The 21,386-nt window shown below is 28.9% G+C and overlaps 1 protein-coding gene across 1 annotated transcript in view; it reads right to left on the bottom strand.

Moving 5' to 3' along the window:
- Positions 1 to 21,386, bottom strand: part of LOC142317735 (ras-specific guanine nucleotide-releasing factor 1-like) — a 526,102-nt gene that overhangs the window by 498,944 nt on the left and 5,772 nt on the right. The window lies entirely within an intron of this gene.

Below are 21,386 nucleotides of genomic sequence, written 5' to 3'. Positions count from 1 at the left end.
GATAAATACGAATACGTACTGATCTGCAACTATCTATAAATGTAGAATGATCACTTAACTATTTATCAATTTTTTCAAGCTTGGTTGGACACCTGACCTGTTTGCTGGACAACTTTAAAATTGAACAAATAATGCATATTTTATCTTTGTGCATCATAATGTAAATAAAGTATCAGTTAATTAATTTATGCTAAGAGAAGTATTTCTTATTAATAATATCAATGAAATCGTAGAATTATATTTTTTCACGTTTGGAATTATATGCTACTACTTTAATAGCAACATAATTGCTATTTTCAAACCCCTTTGGGGTTGGAAAATAAGTTCCAAAGGGTTTTTTCGTTTGAATAAGGAAAAAAATTAAGTCTATCGGTTTCTTTTTCAGTGATGTTTGTAATGTAAAAGAATTATTTATATTTCGTCGAATTCATGTTATTAGAGATTAAAAATTCGATGCCAGTCTTAAACATCATTCTACATTTATGCAAATTCTTAATAACAAGAAAAATTTATTTATATTTTTTAGTATTTATCCGATCATCATATTTATCATAGAAGTAATCTAGAAGATTATTTTCTATAATGTTTCAGTGTTAATAATAATAACACGAACTTTACGTGCAAGATGTTAAATGTCTAAACCTCAATCTTCATCTCTGACAACTAGAAAATAGCAAATGAAAATTACAATTTTTTAAGGTAAGATTATTCTGTTTAATAACAGGTTACAGCTCAAACCCAGAGTATGTTTGAGCAGTTCTCTCGCGTTCAGTGATATTTCTCATAAATCAGAGCCATTATTTTATTCTCGTATTTCCCAAAATATTAAATCTTTTTCTGGAAGGTTCAAATCTTTCTATCTAGTCTGAATTTTGCGCTCAGAATTAAATATGTATATAATCAGTAGTCAGCCGTATTATTCAATGACCCATTTACTTACTTTACAATAAAATTTATTTGATTTACAAGGACCAAAAACTTATTTTACAAAGATATTCGATTATTGCTAACGAAGAATTTCGGAAAAACGTAAAACTTAAAATTTGTTCATATATTTACCTCGAACCAGCCTCTATTCACACAATTTAACTGATTTTCAGTTAATCTTATAGTTGCATCTGATTACTGCAGTCTGAATATTATTTTAATCTGCATCAATCTCTGTTAAAGGTTTGTAAATTATATTTACGTGTTTTTAAAATCACATATAAATTTCCTACATATTCTGACCCAAATTGACGATCTAGGTTTTACACCAACTGAATCAATCAATCGTTGAAAATTTAAAATAGCATTAACTAAGTTAGATTAATTAATAAATGTTTACTTCATATTATAATTTTTTCCCAAAAGATAAGTTTTAGAAACAAAATCAAAGATAACGTTTTATTTTGATTAAACTGATTTATGCTTAAGATACTGAGAAAATCACGAAGCATACATGAAAGTATCGTAAATTCAGAGATATTATTAAAATTTAATGTTAAAAAAATTACTATTTTAGGAAAACAGAAAGCATATGTTAATAAACTACCATATATATATATATATATATATATATATATATATATATATGTATAATTAAACTTTAAAAAAATAATGATTTAATTATTTCACTCAACTTCAAATAAAGTTCTTTTTCTACTTTTAAATTACATAACTGGACTGATGATTATGCTTGACCAGCACGATATAATGGCTATGCAATCTTATGTTAAATATTTTGAAATAAATTTTTTTATAACTATTTTATTCACAAAAAAATAAAGAAAAGAGAATGAACCACCGTAATGAAGTTGTGAATAGTTGAAAATTATCATTTTATTAAACGTGAAATGCATCTTACAAAAAAAATTCCTTGAACCTTTACCATTTTAAAAATAATTTCAGCATGAAATGACGAACATAGGATCAATTTTTCCATAAAATTAAGCTACGCATCCATTATGCTAAATTAATAAATTTTACTAATTAAAAAACTTAGTTAAGGACTAGGTACTAAACAGCAGTAAATACTAATTTTATAACTTGAGATGTTACAAAAGTTTGTTATTCATACTTTTTGTTTAAGCTTACTTATGCTTAAATCATCATGATACTTAATTTTTAAGCCCAGGGGTAGTCCTTAAATATATCTTCATGAGACACCCTCTTAAACTTAATTTGCGCTTAGTAAAGAGACTTGTGATATTTCCTTATCTTTCTCATTTTTTATTTTTATTTAGTAACTTTATTTTTTTTTTTACGTGGTTTATTAAATAATATTTTAATCATTCTTCTCACTTTACTATTCCACAAACATAAATCAAGTACATGCATTATAAAACTCTTATCTTCTGTACTTTCTTATTTTTATTCATTATTACTCGTATAAATCTTTGCTAATTTGTATTAAGGCGTTATGCCGCGCTAAATAATCTTAAATAAAATAAAATCAAAACTATAGCTATTTTTGTTTAAAATAATTAATATTAATTGTGACAGATTTATATTAATTAATAAGAAAATTTAACGTAAAAATATTCATATTTAAACTTGTTCCCGAAGATCCGACTTAATATTCATTATTAAATTATTTGTTTCGAGAACATTCTATCTGATGCCAGGACCCCGACGGAGTACGCCAGGCTTGGCAGCAACAAGACTCTCTCTTCCTCTTGACACAACATTCATAATTTTTATTCTTAGTCAGTCAGTCAGACAGCCGAGATCGAGATTACCAGGAAAGGAAGCAGCAGGATTCTGAGGCCATCCAAGGATCGTTCACAACTCCATCATTTCGATCGGTAACTATCATTACGACAACTCCAGTCTGACACAGATAATTCATCGATATAGATAGTTTTTATTTTTTTATTATTATGAAAAGTTCATTTCACAAGTATAATCTCAACGCTAATATTAACAACCCTTTTTTTTAATTTTCCAACTAAAAGATATTTTATATTCTTTCTTTTTATCAATATCATAATTTAATTTCTTTTTTCTTTGAGGATTTAACTTCTTTTATTTCTAAGAAGTTTAATTTGTTTTACTGATTCAGTAAACTTGCAATATTTAATATCATACATCAGTATAAACTTGCGCCTTTTTTATTTAATTAAAAGTTTTACCTCGAAATCCATCATATTTATTAATGTCATGTCAAATTGAATAATAATAATATTTAACATAATTTATTACTATTAAAATATATATATATACTCGTAAAATTTCATATAGAAATATTTTTAATTGCTTCAAAAATGATTAAATTATTGTACAATTTAATCAGAAAATTCTCATTGTTACTAAGAACATATTTGATTTACTCATAAGTTGTTTTCATTACAAACTTCAACAAACTTTAATACAACTATCTATGATTACATGAATGTAAGTTTACATCATAAAGAGCTTACTTTCTAGTAGTATATTACTGTAAAATACTTTTATTATAACGAATAACTACATAATGAAATATCAAGCTTCCATTTCGTAACGAAGGAACTGAAGAAGCCTTAGGCTGGAAGTTTTACGCTTTGTAATAGCTCCATTTCATCTTCAGCAAAAAAATAGAAATAAAAGAACAGATATAAACAGAGACAGAAAGATGAGGAACGAAAATGACAGAACATATAATGTCAATCCTGAGAAGTATCATAAAGGAGAAAAACTTCTTCGATGTTTTTCTTAAATATTACAAAATATAACATCTTAAAAATAAATCAAACAAATAAAGATACTTTTAAAATTTAATTTAAAATTAAAATTAATTACTTTTAAAAAAGTTGAAAAATTTAATAGTAAATCTTTTATCATCTGCTTTTCAACGCAGCTATTCTTAAAAAGTTTTGTGTAAAAATCAAGATACAAGAAATCCTGATAATCAGTTTATTCTAGTTTCTTATCACAAGAAACTACTTTTTTCCTCAGAAGTTAGAAAGCAATATTTTCTGTTCGACAAGAACGGTAAACTTTGTTCGTGTTGCCGGCCAATCACCAGATATTTTCCAAATCAAAACTTTAAATTTCAAATATTTATATCAATAAATCGATTACAAATTCAAAAATCAATAAGAAATATTTTAATATAAAGTATCTTCAATTTTAAAAATTGAAAGGCATTAACTTATATAGAGTACATAATAGCTATTACCTTTTATCCTTGTTCTTAAATTTGGCCCTAGAAAATAAATACGAGGTAAAGAAAAATATTATAAGATTTTGCTAATCTAAATATAAACTCAAGTTTTCCAAAATGAGAAATTTTTTTCTCCTTTTCTAAAAACTTTAATTTTTATGATTGTATTTACTTTCAAAAATTAAATAAAGTTCAATACCTGAAAAAAATTATTTATGTAGATACCTCTAAGAACACCATCGCAGGCCGGTCCCAAGCCCAGGCTCATCCCTAAAGAGGATGAAACAGTGTGGAGGAAGAGAAGTACCAAATTTCATAAAAAAACCTTAGTCCATCTGGCTCTAGATGGTAGGACTCAATTATAGGCCCCCTGCCTGGCCTATAATTATAAACATATAAACATGTGACAACAAGTCAATGGTCTTTATGGCAAAGGAGGATATTTCCCTACGCCATAGTGGCGGAAGACCCTAGGATGTCTCTGAATGAAACCCATAACTCATGCCTGTAACTCAAACAGGGAATGATCAATTACTGGCAAGCATAAAGTGAGTTTCAGAAGGTTAGAGATAAATGACAGTTATATTGAAAATATAAATTATTTTAATAGAGTAATTTGGTTCACAGATTAATTTTCAACATCAATGGAAAAATGAAAATACTATTAAAGAATTAAACATAGTGAATTGGAATGTATGAGGATTAACACCAAAATGGAAGAACTGATGAGAGAACTAAATACTAGAATCATTGATATTGCCATAATCACAGAGACAAACAAGAAATTAAGAGGAAAGAGTGATTTAGGAAAATAATTATTTCTATGTAGTAGAATGGATAAGAATAGAAGTGTAGCAGCTGGAGGTGCTATCTTTGTTTCCCAAAAATTAACAAATAATGTCCTGAGTAAAAATCTGTAAATGAGAAAAATAATTGTGGTACTTACGAAAACTCTATGAGGGAAGGTGTATAAGAATTGGGTTTATACAAGGTCTAGGAAAAGATGAAGGAGCTCATATATAAAGTTAATTTACTGGAAGATAATACTATAAAATATCTGCAATAAACATGATTAAAGGTTTCTTAGTAATGATCTCCTGCAAATAATTATATTGAGGAAGTTTGGGAAAATATCAAGTTTTGTATTCACTGTGCAGCAAAGGAAGCATTAAGAACTAGAATCAAAGGCAGAAAGCAAGGATTAAAATTCTATAATGAATATCTTGAAAATTCTGTTATGGAAAAGAAAAGAGCGCATAATAAATGTTTACAAAGTTGTTCAGAGCAAAATTTTGAAGCCTATAAAATAAAAAGAAATAAAGAGACTAAACTGTAGTTCAAGCTGCTCACAGAGAATGTGTGAATACACATTTGGGAAAAATGTGGATTCTCTTTTGAACGTAATTTTCATAGCAAACAAAGCTTATGCCTATAAAATTATAAAAATCTTAGTAAAGATGAGAAGAATGAACCAAATATAAATATCATCCCTGAATATGATTGGGTGAATCAGTTTGCTAACTTGTGGTGCGAAGACCAGAATACAGAAGTGACAGACAAAACTTATCAGATAATGAGTATTGATCACATTATGTTAGAAGAACTTAATGCAGCTATTAATATTACAAAGAATAGGAAGCCTTGTGATTCTGACAAAATCAAAGAAGAAATTTTCAAATATGTTACGTCTACCAAATTTATGTTGGATCAAACTACAATCCTACAGGAAGTTTTGTTGGCTCAAGAATAACCCATATTTAAGAATAGTGATAAAAGTGAATATTGAAATTATTGAGGAATTTTTCTGCTTAATGTTGGTTAAAAAATACAATCAAAAACTAATTACACGTAGATTATTGGCAGCATCAGAGGCGAAATTATCTGAGGAACAAAGTGGATTTTGCAGAGGTCAGTCATGTATGGACAATGTTTTTGCGGTGCAACAAATTACTGAAAAAAGAAGAGAATTCTTATTAAAAACTCATCTGACCTTTTTAGATGATTTACCATGTTGATTAACTATTTGAATTCAAGTAGACCATTTTCAGATAGATTGAAATCTATGTTTGAAACTGATAATTGCAATTTCAAACATTTAGACTAAAATGTCACTATATTTCAAAATTAATATGTTCATCAGTGATGAGAGAAGGAATATAACCTTTGAATTTCATGTCAATAGAAACTACTTTAGTTAGTGTGACTATGATTCCTAAAATTTACAAGGAGGCTTAATAAAGATGCTGTAGCTAATACACCAAAAAGTATTCAACAGACTTGGGCATGATGAATCATCTTTTTAGACTTTCAAAAAGTTAAATTAATGATTAAATCTTAGTTGTTTTTTGTGATGTAATGTAATTAAAACATAACATCAGGAAAAAATTGATTCAAATGAAATGTTAACCGTTATATTTAAACAAGTACTTTGATATGAAACATGGCTTATCTTTACCAACACTTGTATGTTTTTTCTCCATTTTCTTCTATGAAAGTCCTAAATCTCTCTCTTAATGATATTTTTCCTGCACCTTTCACAAAAACCTACCCTTATAATCTTTTCATTACATCTCTGAACTTGGTCTTTATCTTCAAACATTCTCTTATTAAACAGAGACTTTCATTCTGTCTTCCTTTTACAATGCAATTAAATTATCTAAAACTGTACGTACTCAAAAAAAATATGAAATTTTACAATTACCTGTGGATTTTGAACAGCAGTTGGTCTTCCAAAGTAGACATTATTTCAATTTTTTTAATTCCTAAATTTTGATTATAAGGTTAATTTTTCTATACTTTTTTTTTTGGTATTATAGCTGTAATATTTATCTTAGAACAATGAGTCCCATTTTTGGAGAGCGTAAAATTTTGCATATAAAAGCAATGATTAACCTAATAAAAATTTTAAAAATTATTCGCTTAGGTGACTGGCACAGCTAGAGAAGTGCGACCATGTAAACTCTAGCTGATTACATTTAACTTTTAACTGGATGATTATAAATTAATTAAATAAGGAAAGTTTAAAATTAACATGTTTATTTTTTATTACGCTGAGAAGTATATCTTACGTACTTTTAGAATCAGTACATGTTTTTAAAGACTATAACACAAAAATTGAAGATTTTTGGCTCTATTGTCTATAAAAATAATCAATATAAACTATACTTAAGGATGCTTTATAAGAATTTTCATCAGAAAAAAATAAACAAAATTTATAAAACAATTTTCTTATCAGTAAAAATTGAATATTTTTGTTTTTTAAATCTATCAAAAATACAAATTTTTTTTGAGAAACATCTTTGAGATGAGATGGGTTGTTTTATTATTAAGTTTGTTGTATAACAAAAAGAGTGGTCACAGTGATTAGATTTTAATTTTAGCTACACCTCGGCGACCTAAAATTACTTTGTTTTTATTTAACTTTTAACCTTAGTTTATAACAATAACTTAATTTTATTTTCCCTAAGTAGAACAGAGTTTCAATAATTGCACATCCAGCAATTACTACTTCATCTTGTTATGTGACAAGGAGAAACACTGTCACAAACTTCATTCTAAGGTATTTGCATCAGAATGATCAGGGAAACTGTTCTCCATATTTTAAACTGGAGGAAGAAACAAACGTCATTATGTTAAAGGTTATAGAAAACCAATCAGAATGTAGTATCAAAATTAATCATTAAAAGGCTAAATTTTAAGCCAGTCAGAGAGTAAGGCAACCATCTAGATCTAGATTTCATCACATGAGATAATTAAATAATTAAATTAACTAAAGTTAATTTTTACATTAAATAAATTTATCTAGTCAGCTCTCAGTGTTTTCAACATTTGACGACTAAATAACTCTCAGTTTGGGTTGTAGAGGATTTATATAGTTTGATTAGACAGCACTATCTTAACTGATTGTGATTGTACAACTGTTAATATTCTTTAAATTGAACCAAGATGAATAGTTGTCCCTGCAAATCTCTACAGAGGCAATTCATTATTTTGACATATTGCGGATTGTATCTACAGAGTTTTCCAGGCGCCATCAGACGGAGCCTTCAGAAACTTAATTTATGCTATCGATCAATTCTGTTCTGAATCAGTATGGATGTCGTATACTTTTACAATCTCATTAACTCTATTCGCCAGATAACGATTTTCAGATTGTTTTAAATCTAATTATCTGTACGTAATCAGAAACTTTAAACTTTGCAGGCTTTTTGACCATTGTTGTATATTTCGCATTCGAATATTTATTTTTATTATCGATTTATCTTTTATTTTCATTAGACTCTTTCAATAATAATTTTATTGATCTATATACTGTTTTACTGTATTGTCTTATGTTTCGGTACTCATATGTAATTACTATTTTCCGTGAATTTCATCCATATTTATATTTCATTGTTTTATTGTCATTGTACAATAACGGCTTTTTACCAAAATAGAGGGGGGGGGAAAGCCCTACTTTTTCAATAAATTTGTTTACATGCAAAGTGTGAAATTCTTTTTTATTGTTTATTATGTGTGATAATGTTTATTTTTACTCATTTTATATTTTTTAAATACGGAATTCAAGGTGGTCCATACCAGTTTTACATTTTAATGGTACAGTGAATGCAACTTTGAAAAACAATTAATTATTGTTTAAGTACATATTTATTCATTGATGAATTTCATAAAAAGTATAATTTCCGTTAGATCCGATCGATAAATATCGTTAATACCTTTCAATTCAGTTCTTCGCGTAAGGTAGATACGTCTAGCTGGACTATACAATTGTTTAACTATTTTTGTTTTAATAATGTCATATCTAATAAAAAATAAACATTTAATGAAAAAGATAACATTTAATCGTATAATTCGTTCAAATCTCAGTCAGAGATCTAGCGTAAAAAATTGTACTTAATTGATTCCTAGCAAATGTAAAATGTAACATTCCGAAAATTATTCAGAATAAAACCAAAGCAGTTTTATTATGTTAAGACCTCGGTATTTTTGGATGTTATTTTATAGTAGGGGTATATATTTTACATATTTTACAAAGGGGTTTGTGAAATTTCATTTTTGAACGCGTATTATTTTTATCAATAATAACAAGGTAGTCTCGTCTTTCTTAGAATGTTCGGTATACAATGCGCTGGAACCATTTTTATTTAACATCCGTGAATTTTGTTTAACATTTTAACATCAATTAATATTCTATTTTACTTTAATCTTCGATATTATTTAATTTATATTCTAAATTTCTTTTATTTTGTATAATGTTGGTAATTCTGTATATAATTTTTGGTTAATTATTTAAAACTTACACTAATTTTAATTTTTCTTTATCGTCTTCACTTCTGGTAAAATCTTGTATAAAATAATTATTCTTTATAATTTTATGACATTTATCATAAAATTCGATCGAAACAGTGAAGCAAATCAAGTAATAACTGTATCTACCAATAACAAATTTATCTATTTCATCTGCATTGTAACCCTTAATTTCATCGTGAGAAGCAGCTTCTGGAATTTAAGAAACGATTTTGAAGTTATAATACTTCATTGATAATTCGAATACTAGTTTCAGTTTTTCTTAAGTTTTTCTTAAAGTTTTGTAACCAACTATCAAATTTTTTTCCATCTGTATCACTTAATTTTGTAGTATTAAAATATTTTAATTTTGTAGTATTAAAATAACTAATATTTTTATCAATAAGGCTAATTTAAAATCACCGAATATCCCATATCAATTTTTATCGGTATTTGGCTGTTAAAACATGTTTATCAAACTCATTTGTTTTGCACACATTTATATAATAAACGATGGAATGAACGGTAGATAAATATTTACATATGCTAATTTTTGTATGTGTATAAAAGATGGTTTAATTTTTCACTTTTAATCAACATTAATAATTTTAAGTTTTTTAAACATGACACAGTTGGAAAATATGACTCGAATTGTTGGTTAGGTTGAATTTCATTTATTTATATATAAATATCAATAATATATTCCATCATATAAATAATTTAAAATTATTTAAATGTTATACCTTAATATTAAAGTATTCTTTCATATATTAATAATCGATATTTATTAAAATAATGTGCGTCTGTACATATTTTTAAATAAATTTTCTGATTTCATTCACAAATTTATTTACATTATTAATTTTTTTATTTACCATAATATAGATTTCTAACCAAAATTTTACGTATAACTTTCAAGGAGTAGAAGTGCGTTGGATTTAATAAAAATTAATAAAATTTATATTACAGAAAGGATAAAAAATATAATATTTTAAATAATTACGTAATTCTTTTAATATAAACTTAAAATAATTTTTTTATTGTTCTATAAGTGGACGAAAATTATAAAAGAAATGAAAACCATGCTTGCTAATGATATTTTAATTGCATGTAATAGAAATCGGTAAAAATATTTTATTAAATTGATAACGTCTCTTTGAGTACAGTACACTATAGTGAAATTCTACTAACACTCAAAAGCTACAGCGATTTTTGTTTACCAGATAGTAGCAGACATAAGCAGATAAAAATATAAAACGAATTAATGAACAGATGTTTACAGACTTTACGGGAATCACGTCGCAGCAATTTTTGTGGAATTCTTTTTAAATAAAATTCCTCTTAAAGAATTGTCAACAAAATTAGATTTTATTAACAGCTAAATTTGTACTATCCCAAAATTGTGCACATAATACAAAATGTTAGAAAAATCCATTAATTACATTATTTCTAATACTAACTTTAAAAGAACAAACGATATTGAATTTAACATTAAAATAACGAATATTTTTATCAATATTTTCAAAAATAATTCGAAAGAAATTATATTCAAATTTGATCGCAAAAAAACATAAAATTTACATACATAAAACTGTACAAACATTATCTGTTAATCTTATAAATCGTTAGTAAATGCATTACTTCCTAAAATTTATAATTATTCAAATTATAATATTAACATAAGTAAGTTCGGTATACAAATTCGTTTTAACATTTATACTATAGATTTGAAGAAATATCTAATACTATCGAAAATTTATTGAAACACGTAAATTCTACTTTAAACCGAACGAAATTTAATAAAATGAAGGTTGATAGGAGTATCGATACTATTTTTCTATTAGCGATCAAGAAATTACGAGTAAAAATATAGTAATATAAGAAGTACGAGTAAAATATAGTGAAACCACTATTAATTAAAAATCTAGGCTTTTTCCAATATTTTTATTCGTGTCATATGCCTCATTTTTTGGCGAATCAATGTTTGCATCCATTTGTTCACCAGTACTGTTGGGGGTTAAAGTTATATCCAACAGCGGTATTTCTTTTTCCAGTTTAGCCTCCGGTAATTACCTTTCAGATAATACTTCAGAGGATGAATGAGGATGATATGTATGAATGTAAATGAAGTGTAGTCTTGTACAGTCTCAGTTCGACCATTCCGGAGATGCGTGGTTAATTGAAACCCAACCACCAAAGAACACCGGTATCCACAATCTAATATTCAAATCCGTATAAAAGTAACTGACTTTACTAGGACTAGAACGCTGGAAGTCTCGACTAATGTATAGAACTTTCGGTCTAATTTATAGGCTATAGACGTTCCCATCCAATTCGATAGCGCAAATTTTGGGGGTTAAATTTAAATCCAACAACGGTCTAATGTGTGTAGGCTATCCCATCCACTTTGATAGCACAAATTAAATTCCTCGGTGTACTTTTTTCAGCATCAATCAATGTAGTATATGACATTTTAAATTCGGTAATGCGTTTCATACTTCGTATACGTTTTGAAGGGAATAGTAACTTTTTTACCGAATTATGACTTTTACTAAATAAATAAGGTGTCGAATTGCTTAAGGAGAGCGGATAATCATTACGCAAATCGTGTAGAGAGTGAGAATAATCTACATTCAGTACTGCATACACTAACATCTGGTGAAGTATTGCTTTCATCGTGCATTTTTCAACTTCTTTTGCAACCAACCATTGGAATATGCAGTATGTTTTAAATACATATAACAGTATGTTATATATAACACATCGCAACCCAAAAAGATTCCTGTGTCAAAGTATTTTATAAATTTATTTAAGTTATTTTTATCATAAGTTCGCTAATTTTAAAAACATTGGTTTTATTATACAAGTTAGAAATAATAGATACACAAATATTTACACTCTTGCCTTTTTCATGGAACAACAACTTACTATGATCGATCAATAATTTTATGTACTTGAAAACTCTACAATAGTGCGTTTCAAGAAGCTGACAGAAAATGACAAGATTCTAACAAATAATACAACATATGATTTCGATAATTTTAGATGATAAAATATCTGTTAATAAAAAACATCACGCAATACATAAAAAGATTTATAATCATTTCCAACATGTTTATTGCTTTTTGATTAGCGAGATATTTTGATAATTGTGTACATGATGATCCGAAAACGGTTAAGCAAAGAGGTATATTTTAATTAATGATAAATTTATTTTCATATACCACCCGGTACCATATGAATAGGCTTTTCAAATGATCAATTTATCTTTTCACTGCTTCAATTCTCTAACTGATCTGACCCTGAAAATATCTTTTACAGTAATTTCCTTACAATAAAATCCAAATTTTATAATCTGCTCCGGTCTATTATTAAGTTTTTTCGGCATTTTAATAGTTAATGTTACATACCGTTTTATATTACCTTTTACATTTAACAATTTTTTCCACCATTATATTAATAATTAAATAATTATTCATAGATCCGATCCCAGAGGAGAATTTTCTTACAAATGTTTTTAAGTATGCGTTAGTCTGATAGTTACCCTAATGGTTTTGATTGATATATCTTTCACACATATTTCAAAACATTTTACTTTATTGTTTTATTTTTTTTATTTTTCTTGATGTATTATATTTATATGTTACCCTCCAAGTGGAAAATCTGTTATTCTGTAAAACGCCTAAACTTTCTATAGAATGCCTTTTCATTTCAATTCATTTCACACGTAGACCAGGCATACTACAGAATCACCATTCTAGAATTATAGTAATTAGTACAGAGTATTAATGATTAATAATTAGTGTTACTTTTGTTTTGCCATAGTACTCGTATGAGCATGTTGCATGAGCAGTTGCGTTTCTTACTTCAGGGGGTTCTCCCTTCACGGGCAGCAAGTGGCTATGAAGGCGGAAAAAATGTCTTCGGCATTGCTGAGGCTTCTGGGCAGTGCCGGGGGTCCTAAGACAATGAAGCGCAGAATGCTGGCGACTACCGTGGTAGTCGCCAGCGTGATTTTGAATGCGACACCGGTATGATGGGAGGCCTTTGGAGTGGTGAGAAATGCCCGGAAATTGAATGGCATATATAGGAGGCCGGCGATAAGATTTGCGCCGCTCTACCGGACGGTATCATTGGATGCCTCACTGGCGGTGGCTGGTATGCCCCCGTTGGCCAAAAAAAGAAGAGATAGAGCCACAAATGGGAGAGAGGAGGCGAGGTGCCCCTTGCTGGCTGACTTACAGGGGAGGTGGCGGAGTTCGAAGGAGGAGCACTGGACGTAGGTCCAGTGCCCCTCCTTCGACCCAGGCAGCCACCTTGATCCCAAAGGTGGCTGCCTGGGTCAATAGACTACATGGAAAGGTGGACTTCTGGACGGCTGGACGGCAAAATTAACTAATGTGTTTAATAACTTTGCTTTTAATAACTGTTGAATTACAAAATAAATTAATTTTTAATTAGTTAAAAATTGTATTAATTAATTGTTTATTATTCTTTTAAACTGAATTAATTAATTGTTGCAATTTTTACAACAATGGCCTAGTAACTTAATTATTTTACAATAGATAATAATAATTGTAATTAACTAATGTTATGTAAGTAGTAACTTTTTAAGGTTTTATTTATAACTAAGAAAATAAGAAAACAAAAATGTTTTGAATATTCTTATAAGACCAACGTAAAGAATTCATCTTAATCGAGGGTTGTCACTAGCCCACCCCCTCGCAAGTATGACATATGACAGGGAGGCGAAGACGCTACCTCTATAATCTTTAAAATAGAATTTTTTGACATCTTTCATACCTTCAAATTAATTTTATTAAATAAATAAAAATGATTTTGGATACATGAATTGTGTTGAAGAATCCTAACTAAAAATGTAATCTTTTTGGCAAAACAGATTAGCATTCTTGTATTTTTAATAAAGCGAATCAAAATCCCACAGTAATTACTCTATAAAAATATTCAGACGTGCGAGTAGTCTGACCACTATCAGCTGATCAGATGTTATAAATATCGTGATCAAATTAATAGATTAATACAAATTAGCGATCATTCTTTTTACTACCTTGTACGAGCTAAAGGAAGTACTGTGATCCCAAAAAATTTCAGAAATAAAATTTTATGTACCTTTAAAAATGTATATATGTAATTTAATAGGTGTAAAGGAAGCCATGTGGTGTCCACATCAGATTTATTTTTTACAAAAAAAGATTATTTAGGGGCAAGCATGACTTTATGATCCACACACCACTTTGTGGATTAAACTTTCATTCGATAATTTGCTTACTGTATAAAGTTTCTTTTTCATTTCAATATAAGACATTTTTATTAATTCTAAAACTCTATGGACAATTCCATCTTCAACTCTATCTAAAAAGGAAAATCAGAACACATTCTGTCAAGCTTAAACTTTCATTTGATCATTTTCATTATACAAAGTTTTATTTTTATTTCAATATAAGATAATTTTTATTAACTCCAATGTACATCTCAACTCTATGCAAAAAATGAAATCAAAATACATTCTTTCAAGCTTAAACCTTTATTTGGTCATTTTCCTTATACACAGTTTCTTTTATATTTCAATATAAGACTTTTTTTCTACAAACAATTCTATACCTAACCATTTTTATGTCGAGCTAATGTTTTTTGCAAACTATTTTTATACTAGATCTCAATGAAAGAGGTGTGATTAACAAAATGTATCACAACTTATTTTTTAATAGTGTTTCATGTCTTACTGAATTCATCCTGTAGAATTCGTTGTAGGATGAAAACAATATGTCTTGTATTAATATGGGATCCCTAAAGAAAAAATGGAATCAACCAAGTAACCCACATCATTACCCAATTTATTTTCAATCGAAAAGAAACGGGATGTTGACCATACTTGACTGGTCCATCAAAAGAGATTTATATTTTTATTTGGTTAGTCTATATTTTTAACTTTATTGTAATCAGTTGTTAACTATGAATCAGTAACTTAATCCGTAACACAAACATCTCACATCTCTTTATTGAAGCGTACGTGAACAAGATTCATTGTATCTGGACAATTCAAAATAACACAAAGCTTGTTGACTTTGTTAGCCTACTGCTTTTAATATTGTAATCTCTTCAGTGATCATGATAACTGTATTAAGAAGTGAATGAACAGTGAGGTCTAATTTTGCCGTATAATTATATAAATATTCAGACAGTTTTTGTTGCTGGTGTGGTGAGTTCAGTATAAAATCACATAAGAAAAACATTAAACCTTTAATTAAAAAAGGTTATGAATCATACTTTGACTGTGTAAAATTGATAACAAAGATAAGAGATGGGCTTCTCATACAATTTTTAGTAACTGTGTGGTAACTTAAGAGGATGGCACATGAAAGGCCTTGCCATTTGGTGCCCCTGAGATTTGGCATGAACAAAAAGATCACATAACCAATTGTTATTTTTGTTTAATTAATGTGTCTGGAATTTCTAAAAGGTCTAAATACATAATACTCTGTATACTCATTGACATCTACACTCAGACTTATACCTCGTTGTGATTCCATTCCAGTTCCCAAAGTTCCTGAAAACTTGCTTATGAAAACAGTGATGAAGCATACATTATGGAAAAAGACAATCATGATTTAGTCTTTAAATTAAAAGCCATGAGCCTTATCTTATACTACAAGGTGAGATTAATTACTCAGTAAGAAATTTAAACTTATCAAAAAAATCAAGCTGAGCATTTAGGTTCAAGAATTTGTATTTGCTGAAAAAAAGGAAGAAAATACAAAAATCTCAGGCTATCGAAGCCATCAGAAAAGATTTTCTCAATGCTTTGTTTAAGAAAATTACTTAGTTTACTGTATAAATATCAAAGCTTATGTTTCAATTGGGGAAGTTTCTAAACCTGAGGAGTGATGCCTTTTCATTAAGTTCTACAATACAGTTTAAAAGTAGTTCTGCTTCACAATAATAATAAATACCCTTCTATACCAATCGGTCATGGAATTAATTTGAAAGAAACATATACGAGGTCTGTTCAAGAAATACAAACACTGTTTGAATTGCTTGAGTCTAGTTGGTTTCAGTCAAATTCGCTTGGGATCGCCATGTTCATACAGATCAGCTGATTACAATGCAGTTTTTTGATTGCCAATATCATTATTCGTCGCTTAGCTACGCAGTTGTTTGTGAAGACTGTTTTCTTCGTTTGGTGGATTTTAGAATGAGTGACTTGAACAAGCAAAGAGTTACTGTGAAATTTTCTGTTAAGCTCAGAAAATCTGCAAGTGAAACTTCTGATATGCTCAAGACGGCGTACGGCGACGTTGCTACGAAGCGTGCGACATGTTTTAAGTGGCATGGACATTTTAAAGAAGCTCGCCAAGTTCGTTCTAATGAAAGGTGACGTTGACAGTTTTTTTTTATGCTCAGGGTGTAGTCCACCACGAGTACCTCCCACAAGGCTCCACAGTGAACCAGACTTACTACATTGAAGTTCTAAAACGTCTGTGGGACGCTATCCGGTGGAAAAGGCCAGAAATGTGGAAGAGTGGTGACTGGTTTTTTCATCACGACAATGCTCCAGCTCATTCAGCCCTCAGAACTTGTGAGTTTTTGGTCAAAACTCCTGGAATTCCAAAACAGTTGGAATGTGTGTTGAGATTTAAAAGTAATAGCACTTTTTTTAGGCATGCAGATAGGGTATGTAAAATACTATTGTTTATTTGTGAATGGAACTGTCGAGCTAGGGATCAGCATTATGTAATAAAACAGTATAAGAAACATGAAAATTTAACTCCTGAAAAACATTATTCTTGAGCCTCTAGTTAAACAAAATTATTAATTATCATCTTTTTATATATAAGAGGGATTAATAAAAAATTTTGTAAAAGCCATGAAGAAGGAAACTCAAGTATTGTAATTCCCAAAAGTAAGTGAAAAAAGTTAATGGAGGAGTTTTTGTTGGCCCATAAATAAGGGAACTGGTCGTCAGAGATGAAATGTTTAACTCATTGTATGTTATACAACTCATTGCTTGGACAGCGTTTAAAGACATTTTTGAAAATTTTCTGGATATCCATAAATCACAAAATTACCAGAATATTGTAGATAAACTGTTAAATTCATAGAGAGTCATGGGATTAGATCATCTGAATTTCTTCCTATCAAACCTTGGAGCAATAAATGTTAAACATGATGAATGTTTCTACCAAGATATTTCAGTGATGGAAAACGGTTACAATGCAAGTGGAGTATTAATATGCCAGCTGATTACTCTTGTACTTAGTTTGATATGTACCTTAGGCTACTTCAAAAGGCGAGCACTGGCTAAGAAGTTTTAATGGAAGTATATGACATCTCATAGCATTATTCATATTAACTTTTATAGATCTATAATGTGCCATTTTTATTAAAGTGAGGGTGATTAAAAGATTTTATTTACAGAGCTGCAATCTGTAATACAAACAAAAACCTATGCAGAAAAAGGTATCACACTAAAAAATTTTCATTTTGTATTTTTTAGAAGTGTTACCAGATCAAGTTATTTTAATTTCTGAAAATTCTATCTTGGCCTGCTGTGATGAAGAGATGGTTTTTTCTACATCCAAAAGATTCTGGGTTCAAATTTTATTCACATTTAACATTTTGATATCATAAAAAACATTACCTACCATATTCCAATGAAAAACCTTGAGATTATGGGGTGAATTGGTCTTTTCTTTCCTTTGCAGTGAATCTAATAAACATTTCTTTCATTTGGTAGATTTTCTTTTTATCACCTTACTTATCCAATGTTATATACGGAAAGGGGAGTTTGAGGTAAGAGGGAAGTTGGGGGAAGTAGGAGGAGTATGGATTGAAGGAAGAAGAGTACATATGGTAAGATTTGCTGATGATATGCAATATTGGCAGGGAATTGGCTCTAATGGTAATGTTAGAAGAGATGGAATTCATACTCAGTACAGGGTATAATATGCATCAATAAAGCTAAGAGTAAGATCTTGCAGCAAGTTGGAATCAAATGAAAGCACAATGCATGCTGGGAGAAGAAAATGTGAACTACTTTACATATTTGGGCAGTAAGATAATCATCAGATGGCCAATCAGAAAGGAAACAATGAACCGCATCAACCAGGCTGAGTGGATTTAACAAAAAGCATAAACTGTTAATTTCAAAAAAACATTATGATAACCTCAAGAAGAGGCTATTAAATACTTTTGCGTGGCGTGTGTAATTGTGGAGAAGCAAAACATGGATTCTTGGAGTAGAGGAGGAAAGGAGAATTTTAATTCTCCTAAAAAGCTTTAGCTTTTTTTTTCTCCTAAAAGCTTTAGCTTTTGACATGTGCTACCACAGAATGAAGAAAATCTGGTGGATAGACAAAATTACTAATGAGGATACATTAAGAATGACTGGCATTGATAAACTTGCATCTTCATCAATTTAAAACAAAAAAGACCAAACTGAATTGGCCATTTGTTAAGACATGATTGATTGACAAAAACGATATTAGAATGTATAGCAGAAGAAAAGAATGCTAGAGGAAGACCAAGGCATGAGTATATCAACTAGGGCTGCTAATAATATTATACTAACAAAGTTAATAATACATCCTAATATTTCTCTGTTAACACTTGGTTGTGTATCGCAGATGAACAATCCTGAGAAATTATAATAATTACATACTTAACATAATGTTTTTTGCTACATTCACACCTCAGGATGGCACAAAAACACTAGTATCACAACAATGAATTTTATAACAAGTATTTTGTGGAATTTTTTTTTTTTTCAGCCTGCACACATTACATCTTTTTGTAATCCACATTCAGGTTTTTTGTTGATTTTTACCCAGTTCATTTATTTTTCTGTATTTTTTATTTTCCAAAAAAACAAAGGCAAAGTAAGGATAAAAAACCTGCCACTCATTAAAATTACTTTATTGATTAGTTTTATTGTTCTTTTCTTCAGACTGTCTTTTAAGATTGTTTTTAATGCTGTTCCTGTGTTAATCTTCTACTTGAAAACTGCACTTAAAATTTATTTATCCCCCTTTTTAGAAAAATGTATGATTACTTTTCAAAACTGCTACAAATAATTCACATGTTTTTTTTAAATTTGAATATGTTTATTAATACTTGTATTCATAATTAATAAGGTACTCTTATAAACACAGTTTACCAATTTTTACTCTTTAATTCTTATTAAAAATAAAAAAAACAGCAGTGTTTAAAACATCCAGCCTTTTTATAAAAAGCTTTGTTATTGATCTAAATGGCTGATTTTCTCATTTTTGTGGGATTAGAAACTTCTTTACGCTTGCAGAATAAAACAAGATAGTATCTTTCTTACGTTTTTATTTTATTTTTGTAAAAGAACAAGTTTTATGCCTGACACACTTCTGGTGGAAATGAAAAACTGTCGGTCGTTACTAAACTGTCGTATAGGCTACTTAAGCCTATTTACTTTATTTTTGTTATCTTGGGTTTCAATGCTCAGATATTAATAACCTTTTTCCTTTACAAGCAACACTTACGAAAATTTTCTATTTGCCTAACAGTCTTAAAGAAATTATTCCACTCTTACGATTTCTTCAAATTCTTGACTCGTAAATTTAGACTAAATTCATAATTTTCTGATCAAACTGGCGTTTTAGAAAATTAGATTTAACTTTACAGTAAATGGAATTTTTAATTTCAAAAAACTGAGCTGAATGTGAATTATTTAGAAAACTTACAGTAGTTTTAATGAAATTTTAATGAAAATATTGTAATGTTTCATTACCACTTTAGAAAAAAATAAACACTTCTTCTGATCTGAGATGCTATATTTATTAACAAACCAAATAAGATCTGTTTTCTGTCATGTTCAACATTTTTTAGGGCTGGCTCTCTGAATCAGCCAATAACTCGAGAGCGATCAAAATTCAAAAATGAGAGTATAATTTAATATTTTGTTTGAAAAAATTTTCTAGAAATAAAATTATATATAAGAGGCATTCTTACTGAACGAATGACCCTCTCCTCGTAAAAATTCTTTAAGTCCATTTGAGATCTGTAAGGACTCAAATGAAAGCTCTTGAACTTTACTTTCAAAATATAGCAAAAATAATTCTGCAATATGGCGGTTGAAACCACTACTTTGATTTTTTTTTCGAAAATATAAAACCACTTGAATACGTCCGATTGAGGTCTGTAAGGACTCAAATGAAAGGTCTTGAAATGAAAGGTAATTCTACATTCAGAAGTCAGTGGTCCAATTAATTTCAAAGAATGTCATATCCAATATGGTGGCCGTAATCAGATATAAAATATGTGTCCATATTTTGTAAATATGATTATAAATCGAATTGGTTATATTTAGTTGAAGATTATATGTACTTTAGTGAAAGAATTTAACTGTCACTTTCGAAAACTATGAGGCCCGATTGATTTCACAATATGGCGGGCAAAAGCACCTGAATAATTTTTTTTTAGAAAATATGGTTATAAAGTAGAAGGTTCTGAATTCTTTTTCCCAAAGTTCTACGGTAAAAAAATGTCACACTAAAGCGATTTCAATATGCCAACCAGATCGACCTGACTGTTTTTTTCTGGAAATATAACAATTCATTTAATTTAAGATTTCTCTGAATTTTAAATTAAATTATCAGGCTTATGGTGGGAAATCGAATGTGTTATGAATACTGAAGTTCAGTGGTTTTTTCATCGCTTGAAAATCTTTTGATTATTAATCTTTTCCAAAATACTAAGGCACTTCCGTGACTGTAGATCAACTTTATTGACTCAGATTTATCCCTCGAAAAATTTTGTACAAGAACTATGTGATAAATTAATTATTTTAGAACCCCATTCATTTACTGCAAAAAACAAACGGAATTTTTCGAAACAACTAACAAAATTTTGAAAGAAGGGTAAGTGTTGACTGTATTGATATTTCTGAAAATTACAAATATATTATTTAAGATGCTTCACACGCATTGCA

This window comes from Lycorma delicatula, chromosome 1 (assembly GCF_047948215.1).
Source record: "Lycorma delicatula isolate Av1 chromosome 1, ASM4794821v1, whole genome shotgun sequence".
Lineage (NCBI taxonomy): Eukaryota > Metazoa > Arthropoda > Insecta > Hemiptera > Fulgoridae > Lycorma > Lycorma delicatula.
The sequence above is the reverse complement of the archived record's forward strand: the minus strand, read 5'-3'. Positions and strand labels throughout refer to the sequence as shown.